This window comes from Lactuca virosa, chromosome 7 (genome assembly GCF_052849685.1).
Source record: "Lactuca virosa cultivar CGN04683 chromosome 7, Lactuca_virosa_CGN04683_v6, whole genome shotgun sequence".
In the NCBI taxonomy this organism is placed as follows: Eukaryota; Viridiplantae; Streptophyta; class Magnoliopsida; order Asterales; family Asteraceae; genus Lactuca; species Lactuca virosa.
In genome coordinates, this window is record NC_136432.1 from 239,608,416 (window position 1) to 239,613,880 (window position 5,465).

A 5,465-nucleotide genomic window follows, 5' to 3' on the forward strand; every position below is an offset into this window, starting at 1 on the left:
CTATCTACCATCCTTTTCACTACCCAATACATGTTTATAAGTGTATAATACTTGTATGATTAAATCAATTTAAATGTCATCTCATATTATTTTATCTAACACATAACATTTTTGGCACAGATAATAAGCACATAAATCATGTAATTATCTAGATACTTCATATCTATGTGTAAGATGAAGGTAACCACACACTCACTTGAAAAAATGGATGACTGGCGATTTCGGCAGCGCTTCGCTTTGTACTTTGAAAAGACCTAGACGCATTTAGTATTAAGTCTTAGTCTAGTTTCGTAATTTTGGTGACTATAATAATTATAGTCTAGATTCCTCACTAATCCCAATGTCAACATCAAGATCTATCAAGTAAGGATTAGCCAGGCAAGACAGTTGGGAGGCAGGATCAGTCAGACATGACAGTTGGGAGGCAGGACCAAAACTATATAATTTTGACAACCACATGGACCATTTTTACAATTTTGTCATAATAAAGCAATATCAATAATTTTCGTATTTCAAATGTTCTGATATATATATATATATATATATATATATATATATATATATATATATATATATATATATATATATATATATAACAAAAGTATAAGTATCATAAAATTAAGGATAACAATGGGACGAATATGATATGGGTATTAGTGATCATAGTTTCATAACTGATTATAAAACTGTATCCCAAACTCGATCTTGTACCGAGGGTACAAACTACATGACATTTAGGTGGTGTTTGTTTTTTATCCGCCGATCTTCCTGGCCTCTTCTGTCTGCGCGGCGCAGACCACGCGCAAACATTAGCCTTCGTAGACTATTTGTCTTTTTGAAGACTACAGACCTAAAAATGTATGCGCGCTCTCTTCTTGGCGCAGATGTGGACCAGAGTCTTCTAACATCTTCAGGCATCTTCTAGCTTAAAAAAACACATATACTTTATTTATTTATTTTAGTTTTTTTTGAATTTATATTTATTCCAACTTTATTAGTGATAAACAATTTGAAAAAAAAAGTTACAATACCTAAAAAAAAAAGTCCAACGATAGAAACATGATATTTTTGACAAATTTATAAATAAAAGTTTATTACAATAATGGTCGTTGAAGTTGTTTATATAAATATGACAAAAAATAATAATATATTCTTATATTTTTTGTGCCAAATTTTATAAAACATTATTTAATAAAGCATCGTCAATTTCTTAGAAAAAATATTTATGACACGTTTTTAATTGATTTAATTGAAAAAATCGAAATTTATTTCCATTCATTTATATATCAAATTCTTTGATTGCTAATTACAATGTTTAGACATAACTTTACAACCAAAATTGTTGGTTTTTTTCAAATATGTACGTTAATTTGTACCATTTTTATTTTCACTTTTTATACAATAATACTAAAAATTGATTTAGATTTGTTTATTATTTATAACAAAGTCATAAATATATTAAAAAATCATTTTGTAGTTTAAAAAAATCAGTTTATTTAGATTTTAGTTTATTTTAATAGCTTGCAGATGTTAAAAAAACAAACAGTCTTCTTTTTTCAGACCGCAGATATTTGGTCCATCTCTTCTGCTGCAGAAGTCTACAGATGTGGTCCGCAGACTGCAAACATTTTGTCTCAAAAAAAACAAACAGCACCTTAGTGGCACAATACTTTAGTGGCATATCTTTTTTTTGCCATTATATTTTGTTTTTAGTGGCACACTCTAAATGTCATTATAAAAATTAATGGATATAATGGGACTTAATATTTTATCTCACTAAAAGTCATATTTATTAGTGGCATGATAATTTTTAATGCCACTAAAGCTAAACCACTTCAAGCTATTAATTTTTGTTTGCCTAATTGTTATTCCACTGGTAATTTGTCATTTAGATTTTCGTTTTTGGTATTCCTTCCTTTCATTTAACTAGTAAGTTAGGGTAAAAAGGTTAAATGCTCCCAGAATTATATGTTAAAATAATGTTATCACATCGTTGAACTTGCATTTTTACTGACGTCTCTGTGTTAATCTTCTTCGTCGCCGTGTGAGTGGTTAATGAATGGAGGGCTTTTTTCTCGGCAGTCGAATAAGAGGCTCACCTGGCGGAGTAAACTCCGCCACGTGACGATGGAGGACTTCTGTGCGTCGGGGGAAGATGATGCTAGTAATAGGTCAAAATCGTTGCCGTTTTCCCCAATTCCAAGTCAAAATCGCTACACAGGTTGCAACAACACCGGTATTTGTCTGTCGTACCCCAACCATTGCCACTTCTTAACGATGAATTCCGATTTTCGGCCTAAGCTTATAGCAGAGGAGATGGACGGTAAGTTTCTGAAAATTTTGAATCATAAAGGAGGAAATGATTCTGCGTATTGTGAAATTGAATCTAGAAACTGTAGTTGCAGATCTGATAGGATTCCGATGAATTCCAACGGTCTCGGAATCTCAATATCATCTAAAACTTGTACTTATCATCGGTGTAAATGTTATCCTGAAGGCATAAACGACTAAATAGATGATGGTGACGCCAGGTTAGATATTCCGGCTAGGATTGCACCTACCGCCGCCTCCACATGCCATACACTCAGCCCCAAAAGGTTTTGCCCCGTCGATATATTTGATTCTGCGTTTGTATTTCCTCGGTAACTTTAGTTTCACCACCATCAACAAGGCAATCTCAACTGCACAGTACGCCATTACAGAGTCTATTGGAATAGTAAAATCCCCTCTCTATCAGTCCATCTACTTAACAAAAATCTTCACCGGAAACTTCCATGGCAAGGACAGAAAGCAACAACACTGATGCTCATCCACTTCCCTGGCCACCTGCACCTCCGAGACAAGTGTCTAGTCGTCAAAGTTTGGATAAATAAGATGGGAAATCGATAAAAGGAAAATGACAGAAAGGGAAACTCCTCAGATGTGGTACTTATGGTAGTGTATATGAAGCAATCAATCGGTATGTCATCTACAATAACCACAAACATAACTCAAAATACCTTTTTCTTATCTTCTGCTTTGTGCTTTATAAATTTAAATTTATTCTTGATGTGAGACCGGAAGTTTATGCGCAACGAAAGAAGTTGACATTATCCCAGATGACACAAAATCATATGGATGTATACGCCAATTAGAACTGTACTTCTTCTTAACCTCAAGCTTTTATCATTATTTTTTCATAATCAAGATTATAATTTATTTCTTTGCTTTGATTTACACATGAAGGCGGGTGAAACTGAATATGATTGAAGGTAAGGTAGTATGAAAAGCTTATTTAAAATTATTACTTTTATTCACCTCAGGAAATAAGAGTTTTATGAACTTTAGAACATCAAAACATTGTATAGGATTTGGATTCTGAAATCACAAGTTTCTTTAAATTTCATTAATTTAGGCTCCATCCAATATTTAAAAACATATTTATTGACATAATTCTATACTCTTTACAGAATATGTAGTTAGAAATTTCACACGTCATATTCTCTCAGGATTGGTTTATTTGCACAGCAAGAAAATATTTAACATGTGATTATTACTCTTTACTCTTCACATAAGTAACATATATTTCTTGATAATTGGAACTATAATGGATTAATGGTAGTTATATTAATATACAAGTATGATATATGTCTATTATATAGGGATATTAAAGGAGCAAATTTGCTTGTTGATGCATACAGGATGGTGAAGCTTGCAAACTTTGAATTGGCAAAATATGTGAGTTGAAAATAGTAAAAATATTTATTAAAGTTCGTTAGATTTAACAAAAAATCAATATTATATTCATCAAAATTCAAAAAGGGAAGGAAAAAGTGTTCTACTTTCTTTCTTGTGTTCTAATAGTTATCCTATTTGTGGCTTTACAAACTTCTCCACATTCAAATGATCTTTCCTTAAAGGGTAGTCCACATTGCATGGATCCAGAGGTATTTTTTTGAAATTATAAATTTACCAATCCTATTTATAATTATGAAGATGATGAGTCATCTTCATCTCTTTTGTGTAGGTTTTGCAAGCTGTCTTGAGAAAAGATGCGAATATGGAAGATACAATTATGATTTACCATAGACATTTGGAGCTTCGGGTGTATGGTGATTGAGATGGTGAATGTCAAACTTAGGCATCAGGTATGTGCTTTATTTTAACATTATGTTGTCAATATTTCAAATGCATAATTTGAAACTCTTTTTTGGGATTTTATCAACAAAATACATCTTCCTAAGTGATCTGTTGTGTTCTGAAGCCATTTTTGGTTTATGCTTTTAGGTTGGCTATTCTATATGACTGATGGCATGCTACTATGAAACTTTCTTAGTGAACATGTTCTTAGAAGTTATAGGTATGTAGTTTTCACTAAATTACTATTTTTTTTATGCAAATTACAATTTTGGTCTTTTAGTTTAGTTTATTTTCATTTTTGGTCCCTAAAGTTTCCTTTTAACAAGTTTGGTCCTTTATTGGGGTTTTCATAACGGTTTTGGTTCCTGCTCTAAGTAAATAACAATATCATCATCTCCTCTTTGCCCTTTCATATCGCTTTCCTGTTAAATGTACAATATAACATTGATATAAATTTAAAACAAATAACATGTATTTATAAAAAAAATAAAATAAAGGGTAATATAGTCATTTTCCTTGGAGGAGAGACCAAAAGCGTTACAAAAACTTCAATCAATTACTAAAATTTGGGACCAAAACCGAAAAACAAACTAAATTAAGGGACAAAGCGTGTAATTAAGTGTTCTTATAATATTTAAAAACTACATAACTAACAAGAATACAATGTGGTGAGCAAAACATATACATGCAAATTAGTCCATTATAATTCTAATCGGAGCAACTTTTTCATCAAGAATGACCATTTTATTCGCTATATCCACTTTTGCACTTATGAATAATATTCTTGGTGTACCTAATGTATTTTCTTAAATGCATTCTATTGGCTCATTCATACAAGAGTAGAAGAAGGTATGGGAGAGTTGGAGACTAATGGCATATTATATGAGTATATATAGTAAAGTCGACATTTTGGTAATTTTTTAAACTAGTAGTAGTGGTGACCTATGTTTTTTTTAATTTATTTCATTAGTCGACCAAATACCATCTTTTGAAAGGCATCATAACGATGGTAATCAGTTTTATGTGCTTTCTTCTTTTGTTTGTTATTATAGACATAGTAGATGTGTGCTTAATTCTATATTAATTATTTTCTAAATTGTCTTATTTAACTGTATTTTGAATTTTCTTTGTTTGTTTTTGGACAGGATATTGTTAGTATTCGGGAAGAAGTTCATCTACAATTAAGTTTCGAGTTTTTCCTTTATTTTTTTTTTCTTTTACTTTTGTTCATATTACTTTATGTTTAGTCTGTATTTGGTTAAACGTTTAGACGTATTTGATTAATTATAATTCAAAAAGTTTAAAAATATTGATGAAAAACAATAGAATTCTTATTATTTTCTACA

General features: G+C 30.9%; 1 pseudogene across 1 annotated transcript; it reads left to right on the top strand.

Annotated features, from left to right (window-relative positions):
- The first annotated feature begins 1,875 nt into the window (after window positions 1–1,875).
- LOC145124957 (uncharacterized) lies at window positions 1,876–5,465 on the top strand (annotated as a pseudogene). The gene is made up of 10 exons (XR_013715747.1): window positions 1,876–2,323; window positions 2,400–2,959; window positions 3,064–3,138; window positions 3,226–3,251; window positions 3,450–3,525; window positions 3,642–3,717; window positions 3,900–3,926; window positions 4,007–4,127; window positions 4,267–4,339; window positions 5,265–5,465. The product of XR_013715747.1 is annotated as an uncharacterized LOC145124957 (transcript).